The sequence below is a fragment of the Mus caroli genome, chromosome 11 (genome assembly GCF_900094665.2).
Source record: "Mus caroli chromosome 11, CAROLI_EIJ_v1.1, whole genome shotgun sequence".
NCBI lineage: Eukaryota > Metazoa > Chordata > Mammalia > Rodentia > Muridae > Mus > Mus caroli.
Window position 1 is genome coordinate 19349274 of NC_034580.1, and position 15477 is coordinate 19364750.

General features: G+C 43.5%; 1 long non-coding RNA gene across 1 annotated transcript in view; it reads left to right on the top strand.

The window, feature by feature from the left end:
• The window catches only part of LOC110305587, a 19921-nt gene extending 5064 nt beyond the window's left edge, over window positions 1-14857 (top strand). The window contains exons 2-3 of the long non-coding RNA XR_002379173.1: window positions 13044-13135; window positions 14769-14857. This is a non-coding gene — a long non-coding RNA (uncharacterized LOC110305587). The remainder of the gene's footprint in view (window positions 1-13043; window positions 13136-14768) is intronic.
• Window positions 14858-15477: the final 620 nt, after the last annotated feature.

The window sequence follows — 15477 nt, forward strand, 5'->3', positions numbered from 1 at the left end:
GGGAAGGGAAGGGAGGGGAAAGAGGAAGGGAAGGGAAGGGAGGGGAAAGAGGAAGGGAAGGGAAGGGAGGGGAAAGAGGAAGGGAAGGGAAGGGAAAGAGGAAGGGAAGGGAAGGGAAAGAGGAAGGGAAGGGAAAGAGGAAGGGAAGGAAAGGGAACGAGGAAGGGAAGGGAAGGGAAAGAGGAAGGGAAAGGAAAGAGGAAAGGAAGGGAAAGAGGAAAGGAAAGGAAGGGAAAGAGAAAAGGAAAGGAAGGGAAAGAGAAAAGGAAAATAGAAGTGTGAATCAATTGTTTTAAAGATGGTATAATAAAGTGTGCAGGAGACTAATATTGTCTAACATGGACTCCATGGGAATTTTGTGTTAATATCCTGACATGACAAATTAGAAAGGCCTATATAGGCTAAAATGTGATTTTGAGTATTGTGNTTGTTTTATTGTTCCTCTGGGACAGAGGGCAAGCTACAGGTTTTCCTGGTTACCGGCTGAAGGATAAGCTGATTTGGGGAGAAGGTTTTGTCTTTGTGTTTTTGGAAAAGGTGATTAATGTATTTACACCTTCCAGAGTTCTATGGATCAGATTTGATAGAGGGTGACCCCTTGAGAACTAGATTCCAGAGAATCAACAAAAAGGTTATCTTGATGATACTAAAATTTTGTTTGGAGATTTATATATTACAGCACATGGTGAATGTCATCGTCAGACATGCTGAACTGACCTGCCTAAACTCCTGATGTCTTGGTTTTTCATCCGGATCAAGTCAGGACTCAGACATCAGAGACTAATACAATCACTGGTGTGACCTTTTTTAGGCCAACCAACTTCCCCATTTTCCCTCCCCCACCTCCCTTCAAAGATATCTCAATGCCCATATTCATCTTGAAGAAGTTATGAAGAGTCGTCGTCCCAGTTCCCTAGGCTCTATGACTGGGGGTGGTTATTATAGGTTGTTTTTGATGCTAAAAATTTTGAAGTACAGGGCGTAGACCCAGTCCTTCTATTGCTGTTATTATAAACAGATCTGAGGTGTTCAAGCCTGTGAGTTAAGGGTCAAATAGGAAATTCATGGCTCTGAGTTTATTGTTAGGGTGTTTTCAGATATTTTAATTAGAAATGGCTGAGAGTAGTTAACAGAACAGTCCAGATAACTTCACATAGATAGATGGTTTGCAAAAATGTCAGAAGTTCATTGAATGTGCATTTAATGTTATTTATTCACCTGTTGTTGAGACCAGTCTGCTCCTGACAGCTTTCCCTGTCTTGGATTCAGAGAAGAAACTGAGCATCTTTGAGTTACTCCAGTTGTGGCAAAACAGCCACTAGGCAAGAATTGCCTCATTTCATCTACAGACATAAGACTATCCAAAGAAAGGACACAATTACAGGTTAGGACAGCTTGATTCTGCCAAGACAGAGTAGGCTAGTCCTTAATATTCCTGTTTCTCTAAGTCTGTCAGATGATCCTGGCCAGTAGGCTGAAGACTGATGCGCCAATGTGTTGAAGTAAGGGACTGTCCAGGTGATCAGCGGTCTCTATAAATTGGCTAAGTTTTGGAAGCTGTGTTAGGCTTCCTATGTATTTTCAGTTGCTACCAGTCGTTCTTGTATTTCTGATGGGATTGAAAAACTACATACTCTCCTAGCCAACCCAGGCTTTTTACTTTGAGAGGAACAGATTTGAGAGGGTGGTTTTCAGATGGCATTCAATCTAAAGCCAAGCCGTAGCCAGGTGCAGAACTATAGTCTTTTAAGTAAGGATAGATGGCAGAGGTTCTATTTAATTAACAAAGATGATGGACTGGGTATTAGGTCTCTTGTACTTTATAATTACAAAATAGTTATAGTTATGTTCAATTGTATCTGAGATAAAATAGTTTTTTAATTGGACAAAGAGGGGGAGGTGTTGTGGATAGACCTGTGGGCGAATTATATTTGATGTTAATTCCATTCTCCCGTGAGGGGTTTTGAACAAGGACTGATTCAGCACTCATATGATTTCCTGTAAACCTGCTTCCCACCTTAATTTGTAAAATAAGGGAGAGCTGATGATTGGGTAGATAGAGGGAAGGTGGCGCGGAAGGGGGAGAGAGAGGAGGAGAAAATGGAATAGGGAGAGGACGCAGAGGAGGAGGAAGAAGTAGAAAAGCAGAACAGAAGCACATGGCCTGGAGAAGCCACACGTTCTAAGGGGTCTCATAAACTGTGGAAGATGGTAGTGTATCGGTAGATCTGCCCAAGCTAGGCACACAGAATGTATTCATATTAACTGTGTTCTGTTTTCATTGCTTGGGCATATTGGGGTTGGAGATTTACTGCAACAGGAAGATACCCAAATTTGGTTTTTAAATCATATTCAAATGCATCAGACTGTAAGTTTGGGAGGCTGTCAGGTCACTTGAAGATAGTTTTCTAGAACCTAGCCACATATGCCTGCTTCAAACATCATTCCAGGCAGGATAGTACAGTCAGTTTAGCAGAAGTACAGGTGGATTAATTAAACCAAACATAAGTTTTCTGCAAAGGCTTTGCCATCGTTCCAATATTTCTCCCTTCTGGTTAGCTAAGCTATCTTGTGTCAGCTGCAAGACTCCCTCCAACCCCCACCTTTTTTAGTGTATTTGACCTGATTTAATCCTAGCATTCTAACATTTAAACTCACATTTGTTTTTATCATAACATATTCAAAGTTTTTCAGATCCAATTTATTGGGTCCTGAGGCAGTTACCAATATGGCTATTTCTAGATGAACACAAGTGTATGTCAGAAGTGTCCCTCATTGGGGATTATGCTGGGATGGGGTATGTAGTTTCCAGAGCAAGAACTTCAGGTGAGCTAGAAGCCCTGAGTAGGAAAGTCAAGGACTGGTATCCCTTAGGGTAAGCATCATTTGAAGTTATGAATAAGGACCAAAGATATAAAACAAAATTAAAACAGTATAACCACGTGTAGGGTGTCATGCCTTACAGTTGGAAGGATGGGCCAATGTCTCATTGTGCAATAATTTGTTAAATTCTGGAAGAAACAAATCTAATTAATGACCTAATTGACTTATTTAATTTTATGTCTGTGGGTGTTTTGTCTGCACACCATGTCTGTGTAGCTTGTGCCTGTGGAGGATCCGTTGGCACTGGATGGCTGTGAGCCACCAGTGTGGGTGTTGGGACTCAAGCCCCAAAGCTGTCTGTCCAGTTCACTAATTAGCACCTGAAGGAATGCTGTAAACGTGGTTTGGGGCTATGAATACAGTTCTTCATACTTTCCTAAGCATTTACACAAGCAATCCAACATAACACAATGTGTGCTTTCCTATGAGTCCTTGTCCTAATGTCTAGAATTGTGTCCTGTTTATGGTTTTGTTTCAAGTTAGATATTTATTTTCTTCCTTGACAGTATGTGTTTTTGAAAGTTAATCTTGGTCCCTGCTAAAAAAAGAAATCCTTTTTTCTTTCTTTCTTTTTTAAAACCAATCAATCTGCTTGTAGTAACCCCTACAATGGATGTATATTTTTTGCATATGTGAACACAGTTGTTCATACTTTCCTGTATGNTCACACAAGCATTCCATAGAACACAATACAGTGTTTTAAAGAAGGAATCAAGGACATTTCTTTTAAAAAGACCCCTCCACCCCCTTAACATGTTCAAACTGTGTTTAGTAATCTCTGCAGTGGATAGGGTTAGGGTTTGTTTGTGGCTGTGAATACAGGTCTTCATTCTTTGTTGTGCTCTCACACAGGCATCCCCACATAAGACAAGATGTCCATGCCTATGTGTAACTCTTTGTCCTAATGTCTAAAACTTTGTCATGTTTATGTATTTTTCCAGTTAGAGACTTGTTTCTTTTCTTAACCTCATGTATTTTTGATGTGAAACCTATGAAGTTGCTAAATTAAACTCCTTATTTTTACCTATTCAAACTGCTTTCAGTAGTGCCTGCAATGGATGCTTATTTTTTTGCATATGTGAACACAGTTGTTCACACTCTCCTGTACATTCATTCACACAGGCAGAGCACAGAACACAATACAGTGCTTTTAATAAAGAAAAGAATGTTGTCATAACCTGTCCCATGAGAATGATTTCAACAGTTGGTGGCCATGAATTTACTTATGTGTGTCTGACCTTTGGTGTCCCTTTTGAGGAGATAATGTAATTGTTTTTCCTGCTTCTCATTTTGAGTGTTTTCTGGAAAGTTATGTTCAATCCTGACAAGTGGCTTTAGTTAGTAATTCCCTAGAATTTGAGAGTTGGCTAAAGCTGGTAGAACTTTGTTGTGGGTTATACCTTCCTGTTACATGGTTACTGACCTGTAGATGGCCTTTTGTTAGCTGAGATTCCATAAGTGCTTCTGTCAAAGACTTTAGAGAAATACTTGACAATATTTAACCTACTCAACAATTAAACTACGCAACAATAGAAACAAAAGTAAATTACTTTTAATATAGCAAAGGCCATACATTGTCTTAGATATGAGTATTGTTTTAGAATATCTTTATTCTTCTATTGTTTTGAGTGTATGGATGTTTAACTTGCAGGTCTGTGCACCATGTGCATGCAGGATACTTGGAGGCCAGATCCACAAGAACTAGAGTTACAGTTGGCTGTGAGTGACTATGTGGGTGCTGGGAATCAAACCTGGGTCCTTTGCAACAGCAGCCAGTGCTCTTACCTACTGAGCCATCTCTCCAGCCTGAGTATTCTCTGCATTAGTGGTGTAAATAAATGACAGTATATGGGTATGGTGGTATACTTACTTTAATTTTTTTAAATGTTTGACATTTTCATATTGAAGTATTGTAAATAGGACATTCTCACCCAAACCTAAATACATAATGTTTTTTAAATTTATTTTATTTATATGAATACACTGTAGCTGTCTTCAGACACACCAGAAGAGGGCATGAGATCTCATTACAGATGGTCGTGAGCCACCATGTGGTTGCTGGGAATTGAACTTAGGACCTCTGGAAGAGCAGTCAGTGCACTTAACCACTGACCCATCTCTCTCGTCCCACATAATATTGTTATAAGTGAAAAAAAAAAAAAACTCAGCCCATAGCCCACCTATACCCTACAGTCTGCTCTTTGACAGTCTAGTCTTAGTTAGGATTTCATTGCTGTGAAGAGACACCATGACCAAGGCAACTCTTATAACAGACAACATGTAACTGGGGCTGGCTTACACTTTCAGAGGTTTAGCCCAGCATTAGCCTGACAGGAAGCATGGTAGCATGCAGGCAAACTTGCTGCTAAAGAGCCAAGAGTAATACATCTTGATCTAAAAGTAGCCAGGAGAAGACTCTCTTCAACACTGGGCAGAGCCTGAGCATAGGCCCTCAAAGCAGCCCCCGCCGCCCCACCCCCCTCACTGACCCACTTCCTCCAACAAGGCCACACCTAATCCAAAGGCCACACCTCCTAATAGTGCCACTTCCCATTGGTCAAGCATACTCAAATAACCACATTCTACTCCCTGGTTTGTTAAAGCACATGAGTCTATGGGAGCCATACCTAGCCACAGCACAATACCCATCTTCAAAAACTCCTATAGTCTATCAGTTTCAGCAATGTTTAAAAGTCCAAAGTTCAAAGTCTCTTCTGAGATTCTTGCAATCTCTTTACTGTAATTCCCTATAAAATCAAAATCAAAAAGCAGATCACACCCTTCCAACACCAGAGGATGTACATTACCTTTCTAAAACATCATAGTGAAGAAATGCTGGATCAAAGCAAGACCAAAAACCAGCTGGGCAAACTAAACTGTGCATCTCCATGTCTAATACCCAACTACTTTCAGTGTTGTTGACTGTAATACAGTTATTTCTCTTGGACTGGCTCCACTCTCTCCATTAGCAGCTTTTCCTCAGCAGGTATCCCACAGCTCCGACATCTCTAACATTTTTGGGTCTCCAAGGCAACTTCTATTTCACAGCTTCTTGTTCCAATGCCTGAGATCCTGTATATCCCCTCTAGGGGCCTGATTTGCCTTGAGTCTTGTTATAAGTCTAGAAGAAACTATTGGTGGGCCTTGAGGAACATCAGTATCGTCTTGCCCAGCATTCTCTTCAGAGAAAGTCACTACTTGTTTATCAGACAATGAAGGATTATTTTCCTCATCTGAAAAAGGTATTTCAAAGGCTGGGGCTCAGGGTACTACTTCCTTGGATGAAGTAAACCATTGAGAATCTGAGGATTCAAAGTTCTCAGCGTTAACAGGTCTTCCCACACATCCCCATCCCAAGCTATAGGATCCCATTCTTTGTCAATTAATACCCTTGCTTTAACTGCTGACACCTCTGAGGCTGAGACTTGAATTTTCACTGTAATTCACGGCCAAACTTCCGTTTGATTTTCTGCAACTCAAGCTCTATGGCCGGGCTGCTGGAGAGAAGATTCTCTTTGAGGACACAATTACAAACCTTTAGATTGTTTATTCACAGCTATAGCCAGTCAATTTTATCATAGAGCTCATTCCTTTCGTTTATCAACTTATCCAGAGATTCGAAGAGCAATGAGGCAGCAAAATAATTTTCCTTATTTCCCCCAAAACTGTAGAAAATTTCATATACCAGGTTACCTAATCCATTGCCAGTCACAACTGACAGATCAAAATAGTCAAAGGCATTTGCTTCTTTAAGTTTGAAATATAGTTTCCACCATGGGCCTTCCATATTTTCCAAGCTCCCAGGAGAGAGAGTATCTAGAGAGATTTCAGTAGTTGATGGTGCTGGTGAATTAGAAGGTGCTAGTACTACTACTGGTCTAGAACCATTTCAGGTACCAACTTCTGTATTAGTCAGGGTTCTCTAGAGACACAGAACTTAGGGAATGTCTCTATATATTAAGGAAATTTATTGTAATGACTTACAGTATGTAGTACAACTAACACAACAATGGGCAGCTGTGAATGGGAAGTCCAATACTCTAGTAGTTGCTCAGTCCTACAAGGCTAGTTGTTTCAGCTGGTTTTCTGTATAGGTTGGAATCCTGAAAAAGTAGGTTCCAACAGATGTACTGGCAAGTAAGTGCAAGCAGGTAAAGAAGGTGAGTCTTCTTCCAATGTCCTTGTAGGCCTCCAGGAGAAGGTATGGTCCAGATTAAAGGTGTGTACCACCAAACCTGGATTTGGAACTTGCTTGGTAACAGGCTGGCCTTGAACACAGAGATCTGTCTGCCTCAGTCTCTTGGAATTAAAGGTGTATTCTAACTTGCCTGGGTCTAAGCTTTTCATGGCCACTATGCATCAAGATCTCTATGTCAAGATCTGGGTTAGAAGCCTGTGTCCTCCAGCCTCAAGATCTGGATCACAGGTGTACTTTCCATTTCTGGATTGTAGTTTGTTCCAGATGTAGTCAAGTTGAGAAAAAGAAAATCCATCATAGATCCACACATGACCTTCTGGGTTCTCTGAAGGGCTTGGGTCACTTCTCCAGCTCTGCTTTCTATAGCACTCTAGGCTCTGATTGATCCACTCAACTGTTGTTGCTATTCTTGGTGGTCATCCTATGGTACTGGGGTCTTCTGATGCAACTAGGCTTTACCAATAGCCTCTCATTGACTCCCTTCAGGGTTCCAAGCCTCAACTCCCTCACATGACTCCTTCAGTCCTGGGCTGTCAACTGCAACTGAGGCTGCACCTTCACCAATTGTCTCTCACAGTGCCAAGCCTCAGCTGCTGTCCATGACCCCTTCATGCCTTCAAACCAGTACCACCTGGTTGATTGTTACACATTACAAAGTACAGCTGCAGCACGAGGTACAATCTTGGCTATCTCTGGAACACAGTTTCTTTGTATTGTCAGAAAACACTTCTCAGATTTCATCTCAGTGACGCTAGTCTCTTCTCAATCACTGCTATTTTCTCAGCTCTAGATAACCAGTATCAATTGTTTTGGTAACCACTTCTATTCTTGACTGTAAAGCCAGGGCCACATGGCTGAAATTGCCGAGTTCTGCTGCTTTCTAGTAGTGCTAGAACATGATCTCTTGTTCTATTATATCCTTCACTGCCTAAGCTTGTCTGTCCTGGAACTTGCTCTATATACTGACCTTGAACTCAAAGGTCTGCAGGCCTCTGTCCACTTGTTGTGCCCTGAGTCCACGGGAAACCCAAATGAGCTCAAGAATTGGACCTCAGTTTACCTTTTTTTCCATGATTTCCCTTGAGCTTGTTATTTCTCTAAGGTCTCAAGGACAGGCACCTGGAGTAGTTCTTATCAGCAGGAGTGTTGGGTTTTGGAGAGAGAAAAGTAGGAAGGATGTCTCCTCAGAATGTCCTCATTAAGGGGGAGTCTTATGGGTAGTGCCATTCTCTAGAGGAGGGGGAGGGAGCCCCTGGCTGCTGGAGTATCATGCTTGCCATGGGATGGAGGGAGGATGGGAGCTTCTGGCAGGGGTCGGGGAATGCAGAGGCAAACTGTCTGTACACAACACTGAAGTCTCTCTAGTATCAGAAATTTGGGGGTTACAACACCATGAGTTCTGGGATTAAAGGCATGTAGCACCACTCCTGGGCCTAAGCTTTTCTCCACTTGGAACTTGTTCTGTAACAGGTTGGACTTGAACTCAGAGATCTGCTTGTGTCTGTCTCCTGGCTATGTACCACCATGCCTGAAACTAAGCTTTTCATTGTCACTATGCCTCAACATCCAGATCAAAAGCCTGTGTCTCCCTTTCTTTCTTTCTTCCTTTCTTTCTTTCTTCCTTCCTTTCTTTCTTTCTTTCTTTCTTTTTCTTTTTTGGTTTTTCAAGACAGGGTTTCTCGGGGCTGGTGAGATGAATCAGCGGTTAAGAGTGCTCTTCCAAAGGTCCTGAGTTCAAATCCCAGCAACCACATGGTGGCTCACAACCATCCATAACAAAATCTGATGCCCTCTTCTGGAGTGTCTGAAGACAGCTACAGTGTACTTACATATAATAAAATAAATAAATATTAAAAAAAAGACAGGGTTTCTCTGTATAGCCCTGGCTGTCCTGGAACTCACTTTATAGACCAGGCTGGCCTCGAACTCAGAAATCTGCCTGCCTCTGCCTCCCGAGTGCTGGAATTAAAGGCATGTGCCACCACGCCTGGCACATTCTCCATTTCTTTATTGTAGTTCATTCCAGATTAAAAATCCAAATGAAAACAATAGCCAGGTAATAACATGCAACATGACATAACTATTCCTTGTCCAACTACAGACACATAAGCTTAGCTGGGTGGAATCTTGTCCCAAGGTCACTACTCCCTTAATTCCATTTAATGTCCTTGAACACAGGATTTAGCTCCATTGCACTTCCTGGTGCCTCTTTAATACTAGAACCATACATTTTGTATTTTTCCTTTCTAAGCTTGCTATGCTAGATCAAAACATTCTTCATGAGAGTAAATCAGAGGGAAAAGTATATGCTTTTTTGAGAGTTCCTTTGTCATACAATTAGTCTGAATGTCTTCACCTTAGCCTCGGGTAGAATCTTCAGACAAGGGCAAAAAGCAATCACATTCTTCACCAAAGTATGGCAAGAAGGATCACCAGGCAACATACCAAAATTATTTCTTCTCTGAAACCTCTTGAGCCAGGTCTCAACAATTCAAATCACCCTTAGCATCAATGCCTTCCATATTCCTACTAGGATGGTCCATTAATCCACATTCAAAGCATCCCATTTATTTCCAAATCCAAAGTCCCAAAATCTACATTCCTCCAAACAAAAATATGGTCATGCCTATCATAGCAATACTCTAGTCCCTGGTACCAACTTCTGTCTTAGGGTTTCCATTGCTGTGAAGAGACACCTTGACCAAGGCAACTTGTCTAAAAGACAACATTTAATTGGGACTGGCTTACAGGATCAGAGGTTCTGCCCATTATCACCATGGTGGGAAGAATGGTAGTGTGCAGGCAGACTTGGTGCTAGAAAGCCAAGAGTTCTACATCTTGATCTAAAAGTAGCAAGGAGAAGACTTGAAAGGAGTGAATTGGCCTGAGACAAGCTGACTCCAGGACAGGCTGCAAATTAGCAGCTCAGGAGATCAGACCTGAGTTTCTGTTTTCCAGAACTAGGCAAGTCAATTACTTGAACAACTGCAGGCTTATGTAAAAAGTACCTCTCCCCAGCTTGTAAAAAGATAGTTAGCCAAACTTGCAGCCAAGAGGTCAAGAGCTACCCCTCCTTGGCATAAGCAAGAATAGTCTGAATCATAGCATCACCCAGACATTCAGAGACAGAACCCACCAATCAATATATAGGTCACCTACCCCTCCCTACTGTTTCTCCTTTTGGCTTTAAAACTGAATCTGAGAATTCAGTCGGGGTCCTTCTAACCTGATGTAATTGGGCTCCTGCATGCAGGAATTTGTACAATAAACTCTTTTTTGCATACTATTCGAGTCTGGGGTATTATTCTTTAGTGATTCATGGTCCCTAACATTTGGTGTGTTGACTAGGAAGCACTGAAGACCCCTCTACTCAAATAGCTGAGCATCATTTTGTGTCTATATTTGCATTTGTTTTTTGCCTATTGCCAACCTGGAGGCCCTGAGGGGCAAAGTGGTTGTATATTTTGCCACACAATGGCCAGGGAGTAAGGAGGATTCCCCTGAAATCCCATCTGGAGAGTCCCCTCTCCCTGCCCGCAGAGGGCTCACCTGGAGTCTTGAGACCCCGGAGCTCTCGCATGGTTTCTGGAGATTCTGAGTATTCTCACCTGGTATGTCTCTGATACTCTTGTGCACGTGTGTGTGTGTGTGTGTGTGTGTGTGTGTGTGTGTGTGTGTGTAGAGGTGGGGCGTGGGGGCAAGACCTTCTGAAAGACTGTTTTGCTTTGCTTTTCTCGGAACGTCCTTCTGTGTTTGTCTCTGTGTGTTCTGTTTGTGATCAATCTGTACCAGCGATATCATCTTGATTTTTTAAAAAACAGCACCCTCTGTGTCTGGTTCTGGGCCATTTTAGGAATTTCCTCCAGGTTGTGGAGACTTGTTGCTGGTTGTTCCATTCCAGGAAACTCATCACCTTTTGCAGGAGTGAGTTGCCCACCTTTAAGGTTGGCTGGCCCAAGGAGGGGACTTTCCATCTCCTCATCATTTACTGGGTAAAAGATATACCGGGACCAGGTGCCTTATATAGCCAAATGGCAGTATTTAGTGGAAAAACCCCGTTTCGATGAAACCCTTTTTGTACCACCCTCTACTTTCCTTCTCCTGGAGGAGCGCAAGCCCCTGCGGCCAGCCTTACTTCCTTCTTTAGCTCCCAAGGAGGGTCTTTGCCCCCCTCCTTATGTTGCTGTGCAGCCCCTGCTCAGCAGGCACAAGCAGAAAAAGAAAGCACCCGCAGAGCCTCTTCACCACAGAAGAGGAGAAGATTGTGGTTGCCTCCCTGAAGTGGGATGGTTCTAGCGGCAAATGGGTTGCCCTCTCAGGTTCAGGTCGATATTAATGCGGCCTTTCCCTTTATTAGACCTGTCTGGGATTACAACCCTTATGGAGGTAAGGAGAGACTCTGGGCCTACTTCCAGATTTTAATGGGGGCCTCAGAAAGGCTACCAGGTGGCCTACAAATTTATTCAAGGTAAGCCAGGTTACCCAAGGAAAGGACGAGAGCCCTAGAGCGTTTCTAGAAAGACTCACAGAGGTTTACAGAACCGATAGCCACTTTGATCCTGAAGCTAGAGAAAACAAATTAGCTCTGAACATGGCTTTTGTTAACGAGGAACGTCCTGACATTCAGGAAAAACTCCAATCTTTAGTACAGCTCAGACTTTATTGGGGTGAGCCAGGGCTATATATATGAACCTTGGAGAGTGGGAAAGGTTCTTCTTAGGGTGAAGTTTCATTGGTTGGAGTTTATAAAGTACTGGGAATGTCTCATTTTTATGGTGAAGCATTTCAGGAATCCCAGGTACTTGCTGGGTGGGTTCTTATCTCGAAGGAGAAAGTCGAATTTGCAGATGTTCCAGGACCAGGTAGAATGTGTGGGGTTTCTGGCTCCCCAGACAAGGTCAGAGAAGGGGAAGCCCTAACTGGTAAAGGGAGTCCACCGTTTTGTGCAGAGCTCAGAGGAACTACCAGATTATGGTAGACTGCAGTCTTAATTAGCAGGACTTCCCTCATGCACACACATATGTGAGCACACAAATATTTACTCATACACACACATACAAACTACAAAAATTGTAAGTAAAAATAGTGGGAACCAATCTTATAAATAAACTGACTGATCATAAGTGGTTTTCTGAGTACAAGCCAGTTTCTAAGGCTGGTGAGTTAGTTTCTTAATCACAGGCACTGGTTCAAAGGCAGGAGTGGTGCTACACTCCAGCTACCGAGGAGGCACTTCCTGAGCCGGGAAGTTTGAGATGGAGCAGCCTGGGCAAGCTTTCACTGTATGCCCCTCCAGTGCTCAGATGCGGCTCGCCCAGTAGCACAGTGCATCCTACAATGTTAGGTCTAAGCTCTAACACCACAGAACAAGACAGACAGCTATAGCCAAATGTTCTGTGTAATAAATGGCACATATTTCAAAACCCACAGCTTTGCTATTCCATTATTCTCCTTTCTGCCTCTGCCTTGACTTGTATTTTCTCATTATTGGAAACTGCGCTTGCTAATGTTTGGGAAGTAGTCTGGCCACGGTGCACAGAAGCTTCAATAAGAGTGACCATGCCATACACAAGGACAGTGGCATCTCTTAATCCCGCTCAACTTCCTAACCCTCTCTTCCATACCCATGCCTTGAAACATGGGCTTGGGGAAACTGCACAGTGAGAGACCTGTTCTCTGCCTTGCCGAGACAGCCTCACAGGTCTGTGAGCATAGGGGAACCACGTTATAGGATTGATGTGAGAATGCTTGCCCTCACCACCGTGCTCCCCTGAGCACTGGTGGCCACACTAGCAGTGCAAAGGAAAGCACAGTAGTAGTAATAAATAACACCTAAGTGGGTACTAAAGTCCTAGGCAAGGAAGTGGCCCCAGATTTACGCAGCACCTTAGCTTTTCTTTTTCACTTGCTGTATTACACCCACGGTTTCATTTATAGCTTTTCTTTTCTCATGCACCCCCAGAAAAGATCCGTTCTACTACTTGTTGCTGGTGTTTTATACGTGGTGGGAGTCCTCATGAACTGAATGAACTAGACATTCTGGCCAAGGAAAAGGTACCAAAAGTTTTCGTTTGTTTGTTTTTTGTTTTTCTTTTTTCATTGATAGAAAGAAATGGCGCCATAATAACAATGAATACCCAATAGAAAGCTTAGATGGGGAGGGAGGGGTAGCTTGGTCCACAGTTGCAGAGGTCAGCATGCGGCCAGCAGGTCTACTACAGAAAGCCTAAAGATCATGGCAGAAAGAACATGAAGCAGAGTAGAGTTGCTTACCCCACTGAGGATGAAAGCAGAGACTGACAGGAGGGTGCCAATGCAGGCCACACCCAGGAACCTCCTCCCTCCCACTGGGTGTCACACAGCTTCTCTTGGGGAGATGTGAGCAAGTATCTATTCCCCAAGGCAGGACGCTAGCAGACTGAAGAAGTTATTCCACCCACGTCCAACCTGGTGAACCAATGAGTTTATTAGGGTCACTTACAGGAGTGTGGGTGACCCAGGAAAGTGGTGTCCCTGGAACTCTTTGCCCAGCTCTGTGACACTCATTTCCCCCAGCAGCTGTGCACTTGTCTAATTGTCTAATCCCATAAGATTCTGGAGTCCTGGGGCTTCTGAAGTCTTTCTGAACTTCCTGGGTCTTGTAAGCCTCCCCTCCTTTCTCTTTAAGGGAGTGTGTCAATTCAGAGGAAGAAGCTACCCAGCAAGCACCCTCACCTGCTTCCTCGGAGGGCTCCAGGGTGTTACCTGCTAGTGGTTTTCTCAGCCGGTCACCTCTCAGGCTTCCAAAATAGCCTTATTTCATTCTTGTCTGGCTTGTTTTCTGAGACAAGGTCTCACTCTGTAGCCTCAGATTGATCAGGAACTCACTCAGGCATAGTCCAAGCTGATTTTGGACTCGGAGCAATCCTCCAGCCTCAACCTTCTAAGAGCTAGCAGAGGATTACAGCTGTGAGCACCATGCCCGGCAACACATTCATACCCAAATCTGGAAAGTGCCATCCAACACCTGTGGAGTTGAAAGATCCTGAGAGAGAGAGAGAGAGAGAGAGAGAGAGAGAGAGAGAGAGAGAGTAAAAAATTATGTAAGCCTCTAGACTTATGTCCAAAATAGACCTCACTAATGGCAGGGAGTAAAAGTTTAACTCGCCCCATTGTTCCAGGATGTACTGACCACAAAGTAGAAGTTTAACTTGCTCCATTGTTTCAGGAAATGTTCATACAGAATACTCTAACTGTTCCTTAAACCCATTATGCTTACCAAATGCTATAGCCTGTTGGGAGTGACCCTGTTTAAATGTTAATTGCCTTGTCAGCCATAAGTGCTTATCTACAAAGTTTTGGCCTTAGTGGAAAAGTGTTAGCTTAGTTGAGATTTCTGTGGGAAAAAGTTGAGGCCTCTATGGGAAAGTACTACCCCCAGTTAAGAACAAATAGCTATAGATCTTGTGGACAAGTACCTAGCAACCCATTCTGTTCTGTTCCTTCTGCTGAACTTTTTACCTAGCCAATATCCTGCTTTTGGGAACAGGTGCGTTCCCCCAGAAACAAAGCAATTCTGCATCACCCCCTCCCCCATATCCTGCTTCTGTGGGCATAAAACCTGCCTGGGAACAATACAAATTTGACAGCTTGATCAATCAGACTTGCTGTCCGTCCTTGTGTTTCTCACCTTTCATTCTCTCCACAGGTGGTTCCCCAGATCCTGTTCGACTGTCCAGCGGGCCGGGACAATAGCCCAATGCCAGGTGTTTGTGGTTTCTGCCTTTATAAACCCCTTACCCCTTGAGCTCGGGGTTGACTCCTCTACCCCTGCGTGGGATACGAGTCATCTCCAGTGCACTGGCCTTTCCCAATTAAACCTCTTGCTGTTTGCATCAAGACCGGTCTCTTGTGAGTTCTTAGGCATCACGTCATCCTTGGGCTTGAGTGAGGGTCCCTCCGGTTTCGGGGGAACTTTCATCTTGGGGGCTCATCCCAGGATTTGTAACCACCCTCAAGCTCCGAAGACCCCCCTTGGAGGTGAGATTTTGTCTGTCTCTGTCCTCTGGTTTGTCTCCGTTAGTTTAATCTCTGCACATGTGCCGCTTGGAATTGGTTTTGGTATTTTTCTGGTTTGTTTTCTGGTTCGGGGTATGCCCCGACCCTGGAGGGACCGTTGTCCCATCTGAAGGTCGAGAGTGACATGGTGACCCTCCTCCTGAGGAGAGATTACCCGCCTCTGCGACCGTCTGGAAACTTACTCTGGTTCTGGTTGTCCAAATGAAACGGACAGTTGTTAGTTTGTGTCTTATTCTGATCTGTGTGTCCTTTGTGTTTATTGTGACTTGGATTATGGGACATACTGTAATGACTCCCCTTAGTCTGACTTTGGACAACTGGACTGAAGTTAGGGCCAT